The sequence below is a fragment of the Entelurus aequoreus genome, linkage group LG12 (genome assembly GCF_033978785.1).
Source record: "Entelurus aequoreus isolate RoL-2023_Sb linkage group LG12, RoL_Eaeq_v1.1, whole genome shotgun sequence".
Taxonomy (NCBI): Eukaryota; Metazoa; Chordata; class Actinopteri; order Syngnathiformes; family Syngnathidae; genus Entelurus; species Entelurus aequoreus.
In genome coordinates this window covers 48,939,754-48,962,515 of record NC_084742.1, presented here as the reverse complement: position 1 = coordinate 48,962,515, position 22,762 = coordinate 48,939,754, and positions in this window count along the sequence as shown.

Here is a 22,762-nt window from a genome sequence, read left to right as displayed (position 1 = left end):
CCATTTTGCCTGGGTTGTTTAGGAGTTATGTTTAAATACATTTTTATTGCTTTTTTCGCATTATCTCAGGATTCCAAGATCATTACTTTCATATTGAGTAAAAAATTACTTTTTGTTCTTGCAAACCTTACAAACTCACATAAATACATTATTACAGACATTTTTAGACATGACACATGTTTGGTTTTGGAGTTATGTTTATACAACTTTCATATTTAGTATGACTGTTATACTGTCATATTGAATAAAAAAAAACTAGCTTGTGTCTTTGCAAACTTTACAAAAGATCATTTTTCTAGTAAAACTAACAAAGATACATGTCTCCAGGCATTATTACCCATTTTGCACGGGTTGTTTAGGAATTATGTTTAAATACATTTTTATTGCTTTTTTCGCATTATCTCAGGATTTTAAGATCATTACTTTCATATTGAGTAAAAAACTACTTTTTTTATTTGCAAACCTTACAAACTCACATTAATACATTATTACAGGCATTTTTAGACATGACACATGTTTGGTTTTGGAGTTATGTTTATATAACTTTTATATTTAGTATGACTGTTATACAGTCATATTGAATAAAAAAAACTAGCTTGTGTCTTTGCAAACTTTACAAAAGATCATTTTTCTAGTAAAACTAACAAAGATACATGTCTCCAGGCATTATTACCCATTTTGCATGGGTTGTTTAGGATTTATGTTTAAATACATTTGTATTGCTTTTTTCGCATTATCTCAGGATTCTAAGATCATTACTTTCATATTGAGTAAAAAACTACTTTTTGTTTTTGCAAACCTTAGAAACTCACATAAATACATTATTACAGGCATTTTTAGACACAACACATGTTTGGTTTTGGAGTTATGTTTTGATAACTTTCATATTTAGTAGGACTGTTATACTGTCATATTGAATAAAAAAAACTAGCTTTTGTCTTTGATATCTTTACAAAAGATCATTTTTCTAGTAAAACTAACAAAGATACATGTCTCCAGGCATTATTAGCCATTTTGCATGGGTTGTTTAGGAATTATGTTTGAATACATTTTTATTGCTTTTTTCGCATTATCTCAGGATTCTAAAATCCTTACTTTCATATTGAGGAAAAAACTACTTTTTGTTTTTGCAAACCTTACAAACTCACATAAATACATTATTATAGGCAATTTTAGACATGACACACGTTTGGTTCTGGAGTTATGTTTATATAACTTTCATATGTAGTATGACAGTTATACTGTCTTATTGAATAAAAACAACTAGCTTGTGTCTTTGCAAACTTTACAAACAATACATTTTCTAGTAAAACTAACAAAGATACATGTCTCCAGGCATTATTACCCATTTTGCCTGGGTTGTTTAGGAGTTATGTTTGAATACATTTTTATTGCTTTTTTCGCATTATCTCAGGATTCTAAGATCATTACTTTCATATTGAGTAAAAAACTACTTTTTGTTTTTGCAAACCTTACAAACTCACATTAATACATTATTACAGGCATTTTTAGACATGACACATGTTTGGTTTTGGAGTTATGTTTATATAACTTTGATATTTAAAATGACTGTTATACTGTCATATTGAATAAAAAAAAAACTGGCTTGTGTCTTTGCAAACTTTACAAAAGATCATTTTTCCAGTAAAACTAACAAAGATACATGTTTCCAGGCATTATCAGCCATTTTGCATATGTTGTTTAGGAGTAATGTTTAAATACATTTTTATTGCTTTTTTCGCATTATCTCAGGATTTTAAGAACATTACAGTCATATTGAGTAAAAAAACTACTTTTTGTGTTTGCAAGATTTAAAAAAGCATGTGTTTCGAGTAAAACGGCCAAGGATGCATTATTTCAGGTATTATTAGCCATTTTTCATGTGTGGTTTGAGGTATGGTTAAATAACTGTCATATACTGTCAGATATGACATAGTAAGTAAAACCTAATTTATGTATTTGCAAACCTTACAAAATCATTTAAATCTAGTAAAACTCACATGGATTCAATATTACAGACATTTTTAGACATTTTGCATATTTGGTTTAGGAATTATGTTGGAATCATTTTATTAATTTGTTCGTATTTTCTCAGAATTTTAGAACATTACTGTCATATTGAGTAAAGAAATAATTTTTGTGTTTGCAAGCCTTAAAAAAGCATATGTTTCGAGTAAAACTTACAAGAATGCATTATTTCAGGCATTGTTAATCATTTTTCATGTGTAGTTTAAGAGTTATGTTTAAATAACTGTCATATTGAGTGTGGCAGTTATACTGTCATATGGAGTAAAAAAAACTAACCTGTATTTGCAAACCTTACAAAAGAAAATGTTTCTAGTAACACTCACAAAGATACATTTTTTCACGCATTATTAGACATGTTTCATGTGTGGTTAGGAGTTATAAATAAATAATTGTTATATTGAGTGTTACAGTTTTAATGTCATTATGTGTAAAACCTAATTTTTGTATTTGCAAACCTTACAAAAACAATTGATTCTAGTAAAACTTATATGTATCAATATTACAGGCATTTTTAGACATTTTACATGTTTGGTTTAAAATTTGTGTTTGAATACATTTGTATTGCTTTTTTCGCATTATCTCAGGATTCTAAGAACATTACTTTCATATTGAGTAAAAAACTACTTTTTGTTTTTGCAAACCTTACAAACTCACATAAATACATTTTTAGACATGACACATGTTTGGTTTTGGAGTTATGTTTATATAACTTTCATATTTAGTATGACTGTTATACTGTCATATTGAATAAAAAAAACTAGCTAGTGTCTTTGATATCTTTACAAAAGATCATTTTTTTAAACTAACAACGTTACATGTCTCCCTAGGCATTATTAGCCATTTTGCATGTGTTGTTTAGGAGTTAGGTTTAAATACATTTTTATTGCTTTTTTCCCATTATCTCAGGGTTCTAAGAACATTACAGTCAAGTAAAAAACTACTTTTTGTGTTTGCAAAATATAAAACTCAGTAAAACTCCCAATGATTCATTATTTCAGGCATTATTAGCCATTTTTTTGTGTGGTTTATGAGTTATGTTTAAATAACTGTCATATTGAGTGTGATTTTGTCATTGTGAGTAAAACCTAATTTTTGTATTTGCAAACCTTACAAAAACAACCGATTCTAGGAAAAGTCACATTGATACAATATTACAGGCATGTTTAGACATATTGCATGTTTGGTTTTGGAGTTATATTTATATAACCTGCTTTCTGAGCCGCCACCTTTGTGGTTTGCGTGTCCCACTGATCCAGGACAAACAGGTCCTAGGTGAGGGATCAGACAAAGAGCAGCTCAAAGACCTTTATTAAAAGTACAATTGAGGACCTAGATTTTTTCTCGCCCGGACGCAGGTCACCGTGGCTCCCCTGTGGAGCCAGGCCCAGAGGTGTGGCACGATGGCGATTGACGGGCCCCATGGGGCCCAGCCGTGCTCAGCTCGAAGAGGCAACGTGGATCCCCCCTCCAGGGCTCACCACTCATGGGCTGGGTCATAGAGGGTGCAGCGTGAGCTGGGCGGCAGCCGAAGGCAGGGCACTTGGTGGTCCGATTATCGGCTACATAAGCTCGCTCTTGGGACATGGACCGTCACCTCGCTGGGAGGGAAGGAGCCTGAGCTGGTGCTTGAGGTGGAGAAGTTCCCGGCTAGATATAGTTGGACTCACAGCAAGGGCTCTGGAACCTGTTCTCTCAGAGGGGCTGGACTGAGCTGAACTTTCATTACTTGCAACGCCAGAGTGGAAGAGATTCCACACTGGCGTTGCAACTAATGAGAGGCTGGGGTGGCAATTCTTGTTGCCCGCCGGCTCAAAGCCTGCACGTTGGACTTTAAACCCAATAGACGAGATGGTAGCTTCCTTCAGCCTTCGGGTTGGGTGACGGGTCCTGACTGTTGTTTGTGTTTACACACCAAACAGCAGCTCAGAGTACCAACTCTTTTTGGATTCCCTTGAGGGAGTACTGGAGAGTGCTCCCTCGGGTGATTCCCTTTTTCTGCTGGTGGACTTCAACGCTATGTTGGCAACGACAGTGAAACCTGGAGAGTCGTGATTGGGAAAAATGGCCACCCGGATCTGAACCCAAGTGGTGCTTTGTTATTGGACTTTTGTGCTTGTCACGGATTGTCCATAACAAACACAATGTTCAAACATAAGGGTGTCCATATGTGCACTTGGCACAAGGACACCCTCGGCCGCATGATTGACTTTGTAGTTGTGTCATGGGATTTGCGGCCTCATGTTTTGGACACTCGGTGAAGAGAGGGGCAGAGCTTTCTACCAACCACCACCTGGTGGTGAGCTGGCTCCGATGGTAGGGGAGGTTGCCGGTCAGACCTGGCAGGCCCAAACGCATTGTAAGGGTCTGCTGGGAACACCTAGCAGAGTCTCCTGAAGAACTTTGAACATGTCCGGAAGAACTTTGAACATGTCACGAGGGAGGTGCTGGACATTGAGTCTGAGTGGACCATGTTCTCTTGTTGAGCCAGCTGATTGAAGCTGTGGCCGCAAGGTGTTTGGTGCCTGTCGTGGCGGTAATCCACCAGCACCGAGGGATGCTGTCAAGCTGAAGAAAGAGCCACCGGGTCCTTTTGGCTCATGGGACTCCAGAGGCAGTGGGCATATCGACAGGCCAAGCGAGACCTCCTCAGTCCCACCAACACGTCTTCCTATGAGGAAACAGTGCCTGGGAAGTCTGTGGTGGGCTCTCCTATTTCTGGGGCTGAGGTTGCCAAGGTAGTTAAAAAGCTCCTCGGTGGCAAGGCCCCGGGGGTATGAGCTCCGTCCGGAGTTCCTTAAGGCTCTGGATGCTGTGGGGCAGTCTTGGTTGACAAGACTGCAACATTGCGTCTACATCAGGGGCGGTACCTCTGGATTGGCAGACCGGGGTGGTGGTTCCTCTCTTTAAGAAGGGGAACCGGAGGGTGTGTTCCAACTATCGTAGATCACACTCCTCAGCCTTCCCGGTAAGGTCTATTCATGTGTAATGGAGAGGAGGAACGTCGGATCCAGGACGAACAGTGTGGTTTTCGTCCTGGTCGTGGAACGGTAGACCAGCTCTATACTCTCGGCAGGGTCCTTGAGTGTGCATGGGAGTTTGCCCAACCTGTTCTCTCAAGAGGGGTTGGACTCTCTTCCACTCTGGCGTTGCAAGTAATGAGAGGCTGGGTTGGCAATTCTTGTTGCCCCCCAGCTCAAAGCCTGCACGTTGGACTTAACCCAGAAGACGAGATGGTAGCTTCCCTCCGCTTTCGGGTTGGGTGATGGGTCCTGACTGTTGTTGGTGTTTACGCACCAAACAGCAGCTCAGAGTACCCACTCTTTTGGATTCCCTTGAGAGTGCTCCCTCGGGTGATTCCCTTGTTCTGCTGGGGGTCTTCAACGCTCATGTTGGCAACGACTTTGAAACCTGGAGAGTCGTGATTGGGAAAAATGGCCACCCGGATCTGAACCCAAGTGGTGCTTTGTTATTGGACTTTTGTGCTCGTCACGGATTGTCCATAACAAACACAATGTTCAAACATAAGGGTGTCCATATGTGCATTTGGCACCAGGACACCCTCGGCCGCAGTTCCATTATTGACTTTGTAGTTGTGTCATGGGATTTGCGGCCTCATGTTTTGGACACTCGGGTGAAGAGAGGGGCGAGCTTTCTACCGATCACCACCTGGTGAGCTGGCTCCGATGGTGGGGTAGGATCCCGGACAGACCTGGCAGGCCCAAACGCATTGTGAGAGTCTTTTGGGAATGCCTAGCAGAGTCTCCTGTCAGAGAGAGTTTCTTTTTCCACCTCCGGAGGAACTTTGAACATGTCACAAAGGAGGTGCTGGACATTGAGTCTGAATGGATCATGTTCCGTGCCTCTCTAGTCAAGCCAGCTGATTGGAGCTGTGGCCGCAAGGTGTTTGGTGCCTGTCGTGGCGGTAATCCTAGAACCCGCTGGTGGCCACCAGCAGTGCGGGATGCCGTCAAGCTGAAGAAAGAGCTTATCTGGTCCTTTTGGCTCATGGGACTCCAGAGGCAGCGGGCATACCGACAGGCCAAGCAGTGCCTGGGGAATTTGTGGTGGGCTCTCCTATTTCTGGGGCTGAGGTTGCCAAGGTAGTTTTAAAAGCTCCTCGGTGGCAAGGCCCCGGGGGTGGATGAGCTCTTAAGGCTCTGGATGCTGTGGGGCTGTTTTAGTTGACAAGACTCTGCAACATCGCGTGGACATCAGGGGCGGTACCTCTGGATTGGCAGACCGGGGTGGTGGTTCCTCTCTTTAAGAAGGGGAACCGGAGGGTGTGTTCCAACTATCGTAGATCACACTCCTCAGCCTTCCCGGTAAGGTCTATTCATGTGTACTGGAGAGGAGGAACCTCGGATCCAGGACGAACAGTGTGGTTTTCGTCCTGGTCGTGGAACGGTAGACCAGCTCTATACTCTCGGCAGGGTCCTTGAGTGTGCATGGGAGTTTGTCCAACCAGTCTACATGTGCTTTGTGGACTTGGAGAAGACATTCGACCGTGGCCACCCCAGGAAGTCCTGTGGGGAGTGCTCAGATAGTATGGGGTATCGGCATGTCTGATTGTGGCGGGTCGCTCCCTGTATGATCAGTGTCAGAGCTTGGTCCGCATTGCCAGCAATAAGTTGGCTGCCCTTTGTCACCAAATGTGTTCATAAATTTTATGGACAGAATTTCTAAGCGCAGTCATGGCGTTGAGGGGATCCGGTTTGGTGGCTGCAGGATTAGGTCTCTCCTTTTTGCAGATGATGTGGTCCTTATGGCTTTAACTGGCCAGGATCTTCAGCTCTCATTGGATTGGTTCGCAGCCGAGTGTGAAGCGACTGGGATGAGAATCAGCACCTCCAAGTCTGAGGTTCTCGCCCGGGAAAGGGTGGAGTGCCATCTCGAGGTTGGGCAGGAGATCTTGCCCCAAGTGGATGAGTTCAAGTACCTGGAGTCTTGTTCATGAGTGAGGGAAGAGTGGATTGTGAGATGCACAGGCTGATCGGTGCGGCGTCTTCAGTAATGAGGACGCTATATCGATTCGTTGTGGTAAGAAGGAGCTGCGCCAGAGGGAAAAGCTCTCAATTTACCGGTCAATCTACGTTCCCATCCTCACCTATGGTCATGAGCTTTGGGTTATGACCGAAAGGACAACATCACGGGTACAAGCGGCCGAAATGAGTTTTCTCCGCTGGGTGGCGGGTCTCTCCCTTACTGTAAGAATTTTCACCGTTTAATTACAGTAACCTACTGGCAGCTAATGGTTCCAGTATAAAACTGTTTTTCTACAGCACACATACTGTGATTTATCACTACAGTTTATTACTGTAAAAAGTATCACAGTACTGTGCTGTATCAAATATACGCTTCACAGCATAATACTGTCATCTGTTTAGCGGCATTACACTGTTATTTTAGTGTATCTACTGTAATATCCATTAACAGTTAATTACAGTAAAATAATTGTAAGCACTATAGACTGAGCTTTACAGTATAATGCCACTAGAAGTTAATGAGTTGAACTTTTAATTTTTCAAAATCAAAACCCCTGCAATCTGCTGGCATAAAACTGACTGGAGAAATGGCCTTGCAAGATTATGTTTTTATTAACCCATTATTTTAAAGTGCATCAAATACATTCAATGTACATTTAGTGCATTCTTCTTATTTTCAGTAAAGCATTTTAACATTTATAACATGTCCACTTAATTTCTAACTGGAGACAAAACACTGAACACGAGTCCAGTGTTTAGTTGTCGGCTACATAAAGCCCCACTCAAAGTCTGTGAGATGTTTTATAAGGGTGGCTACGTGAGGATTTACAGTTGCTGCCTTTTTCTGGACCAGCTTCCCGGTCTTCTTGGACACCACCTTTCCCTGGCTAGCCTTTGTTCCCCTCTCAGGGTTAACGCCAATGAATCGCCTAAAAAAGAGAGAAAGCATATTAGATATTCTGTTGTGATTGAAGATTACTTGTAGTCGATACAGAACCCCCCTCACATTGTTATTTAGGAATATGCACTGCACAAATATTAATATCAATTTTAGGATATATGTGAGCCTATACCATAACCACAGCTGTAGATGAGTGAATGCTCTAAAACCCATTAAGACAAATTCAGAGAGGAAGACAATGCTAAAGCCTCCCCAACCCCTCTCTCTATTCATGTTTTCTCTCCATCTACGGGACCGTGTATTTACGCTGATGTTTCCTGCTTTCACCCATTTAACATATCGTTACCTGCTCATTACCTATCTTTTCTGCATCCTGGGGTCACACTGGTGCTTCTTGCCTTTACCCATTCAACATATCTTTACCTGCACATTACCTACCTTCTCTGCATAGTGTGGTCACGCTGGTGCTTTCTACCTTCACCCATTCAACATATCTTTACCTGCACATTACCTACCTTCTCTATATCCTGGAGTCAAGCTGGTGTTTCCTGCCTTTACTCATTCAACATATCTTTACCTGCACATTACCTACCTTCTCTGTATCCTGGCGTCTAGCTGGTGTTTCCTGCCTTCACCCATTCAACATATCTTTACCTGCACATTACCTACCTTCCCTGCATCCTTGGGTCACACTGGTGCTTCTTTCTTTCACCATACAACATATCTTCACCTGCACATACCTACCTTGTCTGCATGGCCTCGACCACACCTGCGCTTCCTTCTTTCACCCATTCAACATACCTTCACCCGCACATTACCTACCTTCCCTGCATAGTGGGGTCACACTGGTGCTTCCTGCCTTTACCCATTCAACATATCTTCACCCGCACATTACCTACTTGCTCTGCATTCTCGGGTCAAGCTGGTGCTTCCTGCCATCATCCAGTCAACATGTCTTTACCTGCAAATTATCTACTTTTTCTGCATCCTGGGGTCAAACAGGTGCTTCCTTCTTTGACCCAGTCAACATATCTTTACCTGCACATTACCTACCTTCTCTGTATCCTAGAGTCAAACTGGTGCTTCGGTCCCTAATAAGAAGGTCCACAAAGGAACAGAAGAGTCATTGATTTAAGGCACACAATTGGGGAAATGACAAGTCAAATTCCTGAACAGAGGTGAGAAATATAAAATAAAATATCCTAACAGTATTTTAACAGTATCAAGAGGATTTACCTTTGAACAAATTCCAATGTCCGAGGACCTTCCTCTTGGTATTCCAAGTTGAACACATAGTATGTGGCAAGAAGGGCAGCAAGCCCTGAGATTAAGCTAGGTTGGACGCCTTTGCAGATGACATCACCTTCCATGCTGATCATCACCAGCAACTGGTACAGTCAAGAAATGCAGTTTATGTTCCTAAACAGTATCCAATATGGGTAGCATTTTAAAAGTATTTGGAATGGCCACCTCACTCGCTCTCTCTTTCCTCTGTTTACATCTAGTCTCCTAAGGCAGTGGTTCTCAAATGGGGGTACGCATACTCCTGGGGGTACTTGAAGGTATGCCAAGGGGTACGTGAGATTTTTTTTAAATATTCTAAAAATAGCAACAATTCAAAAATCCTTTATAAATATATTTATTGAATAATACTTCGACAAAATATGAATGTAAGTTCATAAACTGAACAACTAATCAAGTAGGCTATTCCATTCATTACCATAAAGCCAGAGTTTCCCCCATGCCATGATGGTTTGACCCTACCTGGCGGTGCCACACGGCACCAACTGTCAATCAACTATCCATGTAGAAAACAATGGAGGCTTGGTTAAAGCGTAGTGGACATGTTCCATAAATATTGATGTTAAAGATTTCTTTTTTTGTGAAGAAATGTTGAGAATGAAGTTCATGAATCCAGATGGATCTCTATTACAATCCCCAAAGAGGGCACTTTAAGTTGATTACTTCTATGTGTAAAAATCTTTATTTATAATTGAATCACTTGGTTATTTTTCAACACGTTTTTAGTTATTTTTATATCTTTTTTTCCAAATAGTTCAAGAAAGACCACAACAAATGAGCAATATTTTGCACTGTTATACAATTTAATAAATCAGAAACTGATGACATAGTGCTGTATTTTACTTCTTTATCTCTTTTTTTTCAACCAAAAATGCTTTGCTCTGATTAGGGGGTACTTGAATTTAAAAAATGTTCACAGGGGTACATCACTGAAAAAAGGTTGAGAACCACTGTCCTAAGGCAGTGGTTCTCAACCTTTTTTCAGTGCTGTGAACATGTTTTTAATGCAAGTAGACCTCCATGTCTTCATAACAGGAATATCCTGAATCCTCAAGTTGCATATCACAATAGTCATCATCAGTGTTAATAACACAAGAGCTGCTTGGATTTGCTGTTGATCAAGTCAAACTTCGTTCAGTGTAGCCGTAGTGCTTCCTTGACACGTGCGATGTGAAAGTAGACTTAACTGTAAATCTTTTTTCACATTGACTGAAGGGGCACGTAACTGTCCTACCTTCGGTAATATGACTTTTCAAATGCAGGAGAAAGGCTCGTATATCATCGCACTTCGCACTACATGAGACAATATTACAAGGTAAACCTTCTGCGCTATACATATCAGTCCTACTCTTGCCATATTTATGACGACGGCTGTGAGTTTTGAAGGCTGAGAAGTTGGAAAAAACTCTTGTGCATTTAGGGAAAGCACACTTAAACGATGCATTAGGCATACAACTATGACTTCGCATGTGTCTAACATACGCAAATACATTGCTGCAAGTCGTAGCACATATGTTGCAAGTTATCATCTTTTATGATGACTATGACAAAAAAGAAGAAAACTTAGCTAGCTAGCATGCGGCGGTACATGCGCGTGGTCAACGATAGTGTCTGTGATGCTGACTGTGACGCTATGTCATTTCGGACTTTATAAATATATATATAAAGTAATTCAAACAGAAAATGACACATCAAGGTACAAGTGACTCTTACCTTGTTATCAAAAACACACGATGCAGTAGGATGGATTTAGCAGGGTCGGCCAGGTGAAATGAAGCTCGGTTGGACGAATTGTGGGCGGACCCAAGAAACAAGTCTGAAAAATACTGAATTACACTGTAGGTTTTACAGTAACTTACTGCTGGTCGATATTTTTTGAAAAATGCAACAAAATTTACAGTACTTAACTGCATTTAAGAAGAACATGATAGGTTGATTGGCAACACTAAATTGGCCCTAGTGTGTGAATGTGAGTGTGAATGTTGTCTGTCTATCTGTGTTGGCCCTGCAATGAGGTGGCGACTTGTCCAGGGTGTACCCCGCCTTCCGCCTGATTGTAGCTGAGATAGGCTCCAGCGCCCCCCGCGACCCCGAAGGGAATAAGCGGTAGAAAATGGATGGATGGATGGAGTATATAACTGTAATTTTATTTTTTATTTTTACAGTAATTTTTTACAGTGAAGGTCATGGGTGTCAAACTCTGGCCCGTGGGCCAAATTTGGCCCAACGTGTAATTTGACTTGGCCCTTGAGGCAATATCAAATTAACACTAAAGCTGGACCTTCGATTATACATTGCGGCTGTGCCGCTACTTCTAATACTTGCCAACCCTCCCGGGAGTGACTCCAGCACTCCTCCCGAATTTTTTTTTTTTTTCCAGCTAGTCAAACGAGTGCCAGCCCAGTTTCATGTCAGTGCAGCTTCTGCACCCACACACAATTGAATGCAACGCATACTTCATCAACAGCGATACAGGTTACACTGACGGTAGCCAAATAAAAAACTTTAACACTTTTAGAAATATACGCCACACTGTGAATCCACACCAAACAAGAATGACAAACACATTTCGGGAGAACATCCGCACCGTAACACAACATAAACACAACACAACAAATACCAGAACCCTTTGTAGCACTAAATCTTCCGAGACGCTACAAGGTGTGTGTGTGTGGGGGGGGGAGGTTTGGTGGTAGCGGGGGTGTATTTTGTAGCGTCCCGAAAGAGTTAGTGCTGCAAAAGATTCTGGGTATTTGTTCTTTTGTGTTTATGTTGTGTTACGGTGCGGATGTTCTCCCGAAAAGTGTTTTTTATTTTTGTTTGGTGTGGGTTCACAGTGTGGCGTATATTTCTAACAGTGTTAAAGTTTTTTATACTGGCACCCTCAGTGTAACCTGTATCGCTGTTGATGAAGTATGCGTTGCATTCATTTGTGTATGCGTGCTGTAGCTGCACATATCTTGTGACTGGGTCTGAATGATGTTAGAATTGGGTGTACGAGATATGACTGTTGAACATCTTGTTCGATAATGAAAGTTGCCTCAGCTCAAAGCCTGAGCCCCGACATTAAAGAACTAGCATCTAAAAAAAGATGCCAGGTATCTGGCTTGGGCACATCAAATTAGATCAGTGTGTTGCAAACTGAGCAGTTTAAAGTCCTGAATGGTTGTTTTATTCATTGTTATTTTATTTTCAAATTTATTAGCCTGTGGATAAAGTTAATGTTGATGTTTACCTCAGAAGGCTGCAAATAGAAAAGAGGCATTCAATTTGTATTTAAATTATATTTGATATGCAATTGATATTTTTTAATTATTATTATTATTATTTGAAACTCCATTTTGCATGTCACTATAAAGTTATATAAGCCTTGCTTGTTCAATATTCAATGCAAAACGTGTTTGGGTCCCTATTAAAAGGTTAATTTGTTCAACCTTGGCCCGCGGCTTTGTTCAGTTTTAAACTTTGGCCCACTCTGTATTTGAGTTTGACACCCCTGGTGAAGGTGAAGCTCTGTCATCCTGGAGGCCACGGGGAAGACCCAGGACACATTGGGAACACTATGTCTCCCGGCTGGCCTGGGAACGCCTCGGGATCCCCTGAGAAAAGGTCCTAGGTGAGGGATCAGACAAAGAGCAGCTCAAAGACCTTTATGAAAAGTACAAATCGAGGACCTAGATTTTTTCTCGCCCAGGCGCAGGTCACCGTGGCTCCCCTGTGGAGCCAGGCGCAGAGGTGGGGCACGATGGCGAGCGACTGGTGGCCGGGCCTGTCTCCATGGGGCCCTGCCGGGCTCATTTCGAAGAGGCAACGTGGGTCAACCCTCCAATGGGCTCACCACTCATGGGCCCATTGAGGTCATAGAGGTCGGATGCAGTGTGAACTGGGCGGCAGCCGAAGGCAGGGCACTTGGCAGTCCAATTATCGGCTACATAAGCTCGCCCTTGGGACGTGGAACGTCACCTCGCTGGGAGGGAAAGAGCCTGAGCTGGTGCGCGAGGTGAAGAAGTTCCGGCTAGATATAGTTGGACTCACTTCGACGCACAGCAAGAGCTCTGGAACCTGTTCTCTCAAGAGGGGCTGGACTCTCTTCCACTCTGGCGTTGCAAGCAATGAGAGGCTGGGGTGGCAATTGTTGTTGCTCAAAGCCTGCACGTTGGACCCAGTAGACGAGATGGTAGCTTCCCTCCGCCTTTGGGTTGGGTGACGGGTCCTGACTGTTGTTTGTGTTTACGCACCAAACAGCAGCTCAGAGTACCCACTCTTTTTGGATTCCCTTGAGGGAGTACTGGAGAGTGCTCCCTCGGGTGATTCCCTTGTTCTGTTGGGGGACTTCAATGCTCATGTTGGCAAGGACAGTGAAACCTGGAGAGTCGTGATTGGGAAAAATGGCCACCCGGATCTGAACCCAAGTGGTGCTTTGTTATTGGACTTTTGTGCTTGTCACGGATTGTCCAAAACAAACACAATGTTCAAAACATAAGGAAGAACTTTAAACATGTCACGAGGGAGGTGCTGGACATTGAGTCTGAGTGGACCATGTTCCGTGCCTCTCTTGTCGAGCCTGCTGATTGGAGCTGTGGCCGCAAGGTGTTTGGTGCCTGTCGTGGCGGTAATCCTAGAACTCGCTGGTGGCCACCAGCAGGGAGGGATGCCGTCAAGCTGAAGAAAGATCCTATCGGGTCCTTTTGGCTCATGGGACTCCAGAGGCAGCGGGCATACCGACAGGCCAAGCAGTGCCTGGGGAATCTGTGGTGGACTCTCCTATTTCTGGGGCTGAGGTTGCCTAGGTAGTTAAAAAGCTCCTCTGTGGCAAGGCCCCGGTGGTGGATGAGTTCCTTAAGGTTCTGGATACTGTGGGGCTGTCTTGGTTGACAAGACTCTGCAACATCGCGTGAACATTGGGGGTGGTACCTCTGGATTGGCACACCGGGGTGGTGGTTCCTCTCTTTAAGAAGGGGAACCGGAGGGTGTGTTCCAACTATCGTGAAACACACTCCTCAGCCTTCCCGGTAAGGTCTATTCATGTGTACTGGAGAGGAGGAAACTCGGATCCAGGACGAACAGTGTGGTTTTCGTCCTGGTCGTGGAACGGTAGACCAGGTCTATACTCTCGGCAGGGTCCTTGAGTGTGAAGCGACTGGGATGAGAATCAGCACCTCCAAGTCCAAGTCCATGGTTCTCGCGCAGGAAAGGGTCGAGTGCCATCTCCAGGTTGGGGAGGAGATCTTGCCCCAAGTGGAGGAGTTCAAGTACCTAGGAGTCTTGTTCACGAGTGAGGATAGAGTGGATCGAGAGATCCACAGGCGATTTGGTGCGGCGTCTTCAGTATTGAGGACGCTATATCGATCCGTTGTGGTGAAGAAGGAGCTGAGCCAGAAGGAAAAGCTCTCAATTTACCGTCGATCTACGTTCCCAGCTTTGGGTTATGACCGAAAGGACAAGCGGCCGAAATGCGTTTCCTCTGCCGGGTGGTGGGTCTCTACCTTAGAGACAGGGTGAGAAGCTCTGTCATCCGGGAGGAACTCAAAGTAAAGCCGCTGCTCCTCCACATTGAGAGGAGCCATGAGGTGGTTCGGGCATCTGCTCAGGATGCCACCCGAACGCCTCTAGGGAGGTGTGGCAGGAGGCCACGGGGAAGACCTAGGACACATTGGAAAGACTATGTCCCCGGCTGGCCTGGGAACGCCTCGGAATACCCCGAGAAGAGCTGGACGAAGTGGCTGGGGAGAGGGAAGTCTGGGATTTTCTGCTCAGGCTGCTGCCCCCGCAACCCGACCTCGGATAAGCGGAAGAAAATGGATGGATTTAGAATGACAGTTATACTGTCAGATTGAGTACAAAAACTAACTAAACCTTACACAATATAATGTTTCTAGTAAAACTCACAAAGATATATATCTCCAGGCATTATTAGCCATTTTGCATGGGTGGTTTAGGAGTTATGTTTAAATAAATAACTGTCAGATTGAGTGTGACAGTAAACTGTCATAGTGAGTAAAACCCTTATTTTGTATTTGCAAACCATACAAAAACAACTAAATCTAGTTAAACTCACACAGATACAATATTACAGGCATTTTTAGACACAATGCATGTTTGGTTTTAGAGTTATGTTTATATAACTTTCATATTTAGTATGACAGTTATACTGTCATATTGAATAAAAACAACAACTAACAAAACCTTACAAAATACCATTTTTCTAGTAAAACTAACTAAGATACATGCTCCAGGCATTATTAGCTATTTTGCATGTGTTGTTTGAGTTATGTTTAAATAACTGTCATATTGAGTGTGACAGTATACTGTCATAAAACCCAATTTTTGTATTTGCAACCCTGATTCTAGTAAAACTCACATATATACAATATTACAGGCAGTTTTGGACATAATGGTTTGGTTTTGGAGTTATGTTTATATAACTTTCATATATAGTATGACAGCTAAACTGTTATATTGAGTAAAAAAACTAACTTGTGTTTGTCATAAAACCCAATTTTTGTATTAGCAAACCATACAACTGATTCAAATAAAACTCACATGGATTCAATATTACAGGCCTTTTTAGACATTTTGCATGTTTGGTTTAGGAATTATGTTGGAATCATTTTTATTAATTTGTTCGTATTTTCTCAGAATTTTAGAACATTACTGTCATATTGAGTAAAAAAATAATTTTTGTGTTTGCAAGCCTTAAAAAAAGCATATGTTTCCAGTAAAACTCCCAAAGATGCATTATTTCAGGCATTATTAGCCATTTTTCAGGTGTGGTTTAGGAGTTATGTTTAAATAACTGTCATATTGAGTGTGGCGTTATACTGTCATATTGAGTTAAAAAAATCTAACTTGTGTCTTTGCAAACCTTACAAAAGAAAATGTTTCCAGCAACACACACAAAGATAATTTTTTTCACGCTATTAGACATGTATTTAGGAGTTATAATTAAATAACTTTCATATTGAGTGTTAAAGTTATAATGTCATTATGTGTAAAACCTGATTTTTGTATTTGCAAACCTTACAAAAACAATTGATTCTAGTAAAACTTACATAAATTCAATATTACAGTCATTTTTAGACAATTCACATGTTTGGTTTTGGAGTTATTTTTATATAACTTTCATATTTAGTATGACTGTTATACTGTCATATTGAATAAAAAAAAACTAGCTTGTGTCTTTGCAAACTTTACAAAAGATCATTTTTCTAGTAAAACTAACAAAGATACATGTCTCCAGGCATTATTACCCATTTTGCATGGGTTGTTTAGGAATTATGTTTAAAGACATTTTTATTGCTTTTTTCGCATTATCTCAGGATTCTAAGATCATTACTTTCATATTGAGTAAAAAAACTACTTTTTGTTTTTGCAAACCTTACAAACTCACATAAATACATTATAACAGGCATTTTTAGACATGACACATGTTTGGTTTTGGAGTTATGTTTATATAACTTCTATATTTAATATGAGTGTTATACTGTCATATTGAATAAAAAAAAACTAGCTTGTGTCTTTGCAAACTTTACAAAATATCATATTTCTAGTAAAATTAACAAAGATACATGTCTCCAGGCATTATTAGCCATTTTGCATGGGTTGTTTAGGAATTATGTTTAAATACATTTTTATTGCTTTTTTCGCATTATCTCAGGATTCTAAAATCCCTACTTTCATATTGAGGAAAAAACTACTTTTTGTTTTTGCAAACCTTACAAACTCACATAAATACATTATTATAGGCAATTTTAGACATGACACACGTTTGGTTCTGGAGTTATGTTTATATAACTTTCATATTTAGTATGACTGTTATACTGTCTTATTGAATAAAAACAACTAGCTTGTGTCTTTGCAAACTTTACAAAATATACATTTCCTAGTAAAACTAACAAAGATACATGTCTCCAGGCATTATTACCCATTTTGCCTGGGTTGTTTAGGAGTTATGTTTAAATACATTTTTATTGCTTTTTTCGCATTATCTCAGGATTCCAAGATCATTACTTTCATATTGAGTAAAAAACTACTTTTTGTTTTTGCAAACCTTACAAACTCACATAAATACATTATTACAGACATTTTTAGACATGACACATGTTTGGTTTTGGAGTTATGTTTATATAACTTTTATATTTAGTATGACTGTTATACTGTCATATTGAATAAAAAAAATTAGCTTGTGTCTTTGCAAACTTTACAAAAGATCATTTTTCTAGTAAAACTAACAAAGATACATGTCTCCAGGCATTATTACCCATTTTGCATGGGTTGTTTAGGAATTATGTTTAAATACATTTTTATTGCTTTTTTCGCATTATCTCAGGATTTTAAGATCATTACTTTCATATTGAGTAAAAAACTACTTTTTGTTTTTGCAAACCTTACAAACTCACATTAATACATTATTACAGGCATTTTTAGACATGACACATGTCGGTTTTGGAGTTATGTTTATATAACTTTCATATTTAGTATGACTGTTATACTGTCATATTGAATAAAAAAAAAGTAGCTTGTGTCTTTGCAAACTTTACAAAAGATCATTTTTCTAGTAAAACTAACAAAGATACATGTCTCCAGGCATTATTACCCATTTTGCATGGGTTGTTTAGGAATTATGTTTAAATACATTTTTATTGCTTTTTTCGCATTATCTCAGGATTTTAAGATCATTACTTTCATATTGAGTAAAAAACTACTTTTTGTTTTTGCAAACCTTACAAACTCACATTAATACATTATTACAGGCATTTTTAGACATGACACATGTTTGGTTTTGGAGTTATGTTTATATAACTTTTATATTTAGTATGACTGTTATACAGTCATATTGAATAAAAAAAAAGTAGCTTGTGTCTTTGCAAACTTTACAAAAGATCATTTTTCTAGTAAAACTAACAAAGATACATGTCTCCAGGCATTATTACCCATTTTGCATGGGTTGTTTAGGAATTATGTTTAAATACATTTTTATTGCTTTTTTCGCATTATCTCAGGATTCTAAGATCATTACTTTCATATTGAGTAAAAAACTACTTTTTGTTTTTGCAAACCTTACAAACTCACATAAAATACATTATTACAGGCATTTTTAGACATAACACATGTTTGGTTTTGGAGTTATGTTTTGATAACTTTCATATTTAGTAGGACTGTTATACTGTCATATTGAATAAAAAAAACTAGCTTTTGTCTTTGATATCTTTACAAAAGATCATTTTTCTAGTAAAACTAACAAACATACATGTCTCCAGGCATTATTAGCCATTTTGCATGGGTTGTTTAGGAATTATGTTTAAATACATTTTTATTGCTTTTTTCGCATTATCTCAGGATTCTAAAATCCTTACTTTCATATTGAGGAAAAAACTACTTTTTGTTTTTGCAAACCTTACAAACTCACATAAATACATTATTATAGGCAATTTTAGACATGACACACGTTTGGTTCTGGAGTTATGTTTATATAACTTTCATATGTAGTATGACAGTTATACTGTCTTATTGAATAAAAACAACTAGCTTGTGTCTTTGCAAACTTTACAAAAAATACATTTTCTAGTAAAACTAACAAAGATACATGTCTCCAGGCATTATTACCCATTTTGCCTGGGTTGTTTAGGAGTTATGTTTGAATACATTTTTATTGCTTTTTTCGCATTATCTCAGGATTCTAAGATCATTACTTTCATATTGAGTAAAAAACTACTTTTTGTTTTTCAAAACCTTACAAACTCACATTAATACATTATTACAGGCATTTTTAGACATGACACATGTTTGGTTTTGGAGTTATGTTTATATAACTTTGATATTTAAAATGACTGTTATACTGTCATATTGAATAAAAAAAAAACTGGCTTGTGTCTTTGCAAACTTTACAAAAGATCCTTTTTCCAGTAAAACTAACAAAGATACATGTTTCCAGGCATTATTAGCCATTTTGCATATGTTGTTTAGGAGTAATGTTTAAATACATTTTTATTGCTTTTTTCGCATTATCTCAGGATTTTAAGAACATTACAGTCATATTGAGTAAAAAAACTACTTTTTGTGTTTGCAAGATTTAAAAAAGCATGTGTTTCGAGTAAAACGGCCAAGGATGCATTATTTCAGGCATTATTAGCCATTTTTCATGTGTGGTTTGAGTTATGGTTAAATAACTGTCATATACTGTCAGATATGACATAGTAAGTAAAACTTAATTTATGTATTTGCAAACCTTACAAAATAATTTAAATCTAGTAAAACTCACATGGATTCAATATTACAGACATTTTTAGACATTTTGCATATTTGGTTTAGGAATTATGTTGGAATCATTTTTATTAATTTGTTCGTATTTTCTCAGAATTTTAGAACATTACTGTCATATTGAGTAAAGAAATAATTTTTGTGTTTGCAAGCCTTAAAAAAGCATATGTTTCGAGTAAAACTTACAAGAATGCATTATTTCAGGCATTGTTAATCATTTTTCATGTGTAGTTTAAGAGTTATGTTTAAATAACTGTCATATTGAGTGTGGCAGTTATACTGTCATATGGAGTAAAAAAAACTAACCTGTATTTGTAAACCTTACAAAAGAAAATGTTTCTAGTAACACTCACAAAGATAAATTTTTTCACGCATTATTAGACATGTTTCATGTGTGGTTAGGAGTTATAAATAAATAATTGTTATATTGAGTGTTACAGTTTTAATGTCATTATGTGTAAAACCTAATTTTTGTATTTGCAAACCTTACAAAAACAATTGATTCTAGTAAAACTTATATGGATTCAATATTACAGGCATTTTTAGACATTTTACATGTTTGGTTTAAAATTTGTGTTTGAATACATTTGTATTGCTTTTTTCGCATTATCTCAGGATTCTAAGAACATTACTTTCATATTGAGTAAAAAACTACTTTTTGTTTTTGCAAACCTTACAAACTCACATAAATACATTTTTAGACATGACACATGTTTGGTTTCGGAGTTATGTTTATATAACTTTCATATTTAGTATGACTGTTATACTGTCATATTGAATAAAAAAAACTAGCTAGTGTCTTTGATATCTTTACAAAAGATCATTTTTTTAAACTAACAACGTTACATGTCTCCCTAGGCATTATTAGCCATTTTGCATGTGTTGTTTAGGAGTTAGGTTTAAATACATTTTTATTGCTTTTTTCCCATTATCTCAGGGTTCTAAGAACATTACAGTCAAGTAAAAAACTACTTTTTGTGTTTGCAAAATATAAAACTCAGTAAAACTCCCAATGATTCATTATTTCAGGCATTATTAGCCATTTTTTTGTGTGGTTTATGAGTTATGTTTAAATAACTGTCATATTGAGTGTGATTTTGTCATTGTGAGTAAAACCTACTTTTTGTATTTGCAAACCTTACAAAAACAACCGATTTTAGGAAAAGTCACATTGATACAATATTACAGGCATGTTTAGACATATTGCATGATTGGTTTTGGAGTTATATTTATATAACCTGCTTTCTGAGCCGCCACCTTTGTGGTTTGCGTGTCCCACTGATCCAGGACAAACAGGTCCTAGGTGAGGGATCAGACAAAGAGCAGCTCAAAGACCTTTATTAAAAGTACAATTGAGGACCTAGATTTTTTCTCGCCCGGACGCAGGTCACCGTGGCTCCCCTGTGGAGCCAGGCCCAGAGGTGTGGCACGATGGCGATTGACGGGCCTGTCCCCATGGGGCCCAGCCGTGCTCAGCTCGAAGAGGCAACGTGGATCCCCCCTCCAGGGCTCACCACTCATGGGCTGGGTCATAGAGGGTGCAGTGTGAGCTGGGCGGCAGCCGAAGGCAGGGCACTTGGTGGTCCGATTATCGGCTACATAAGCTCGCTCTTGGGACATGGAACGTCACCTCGCTGGGAGGGAAGGAGCCTGAGCTGGTGCTTGAGGTGGAGAAGTTCCCGGCTAGATATAGTTGGACTCACAGCAAGGGCTCTGGAACCTGTTCTCTCAGAGGGGCTGGACTGAGCTGAACTTTCATTACTTGCAATGCCAGAGTGGAAGAGATTCCACACTGGCGTTGCAACTAATGAGAGGCTGGGGTGGCAATTCTTGTTGCCCCCCGGCTCAAAGCCTGCACGTTGGACTTTAAACCCAATAGACGAGATGGTAGCTTCCTTCAGCCTTCGGGTTGGGTGACGGGTCCTGACTGTTGTTTGTGTTTACACACCAAACAGCAGCTCAGAGTACCAACTCTTTTTGGATTCCCTTGAGGGAGTACTGGAGAGTGCTCCCTCGGGTGATTCCCTTTTTCTGCTGGTGGACTTCAACGCTATGTTGGCAACGACAGTGAAACCTGGAGAGTCGTGATTGGGAAAAATGGCCACCCGGATCTGAACCCAAGTGGTGCTTTGTTATTGGACTTTTGTGCTTGTCACGGATTGTCCATAACAAACACAATGTTCAAACATAAGGGTATCCATATGTGCACTTGGCACAAGGACACCCTCGGCCGCATGATTGACTTTGTAGTTGTGTCATGGGATTTGCGGCCTCATGTTTTGGACACTCGGTGAAGAGAGGGGCAGAGCTTTCTACCAACCACCACCTGGTGGTGAGCTGGCTCCGATGGTAGGGGAGGTTGCCGGTCAGACCTGGCAGGCCCAAACGCATTGTAAGGGTCTGCTGGGAACACCTAGCAGAGTCTCCTGAAGAACTTTGAACATGTCCGGAAGAACTTTGAACATGTCACGAGGGAGGTGCTGGACATTGAGTCTGAGTGGACCATGTTCTCTTGTTGAGCCAGCTGATTGAAGCTGTGGCCGCAAGGTGTTTGGTGCCTGTCGTGGCGGTAATCCACCAGCACCGAGGGATGCTGTCAAGCTAAAGAAAGAGCCACCGGGTCCTTTTGGCTCATGGGACTCCAGAGGCAGTGGGCATATCGACAGGCCAAGCGAGACCTCCTCAGTCCCACCAACACGTCTTCCTATGAGGAAACAGTGCCTGGGAAGTCTGTGGTGGGCTCTCCTATTTCTGGGGCTGAGGTTGCCAAGGTAGTTAAAAAGCTCCTCGGTGGCAAGGCCCCGGGGGTATGAGCTCCGTCCGGAGTTCCTTAAGGCTCTGGATGCTGTGGGGCAGTCTTGGTTGACAAGACTCTGCAACATTGCGTCTACATCAGGGGCGGTACCTCTGGATTGGCAGACCGGGGTGGTGGTTCCTCTCTTTAAGAAGGGGAACCGGAGGGTGTGTTCCAACTATCGTAGATCACACTCCTCAGCCTTCCCGGTAAGGTCTATTCATGTGTAATGGAGAGGAGGAACCTCGGATCCAGGACGAACAGTGTGGTTTTCGTCCTGGTCGTGGAACGGTAGACCAGCTCTATACTCTCGGCAGGGTCCTTGAGTGTGCATGGGAGTTTGCCCAACCAGTCTACATAAGTTTTGTGGACTTGGAGAAGACATTCGACCTTGGCCCCCGGTAAATCCTGTGGGGAGTGCTCAGAGAGTATGGAGTATCGGCATGTCTGATTGTGGCGGGTGTCTGCCTGTATGATCAGTGTCAGAGCTTGGTC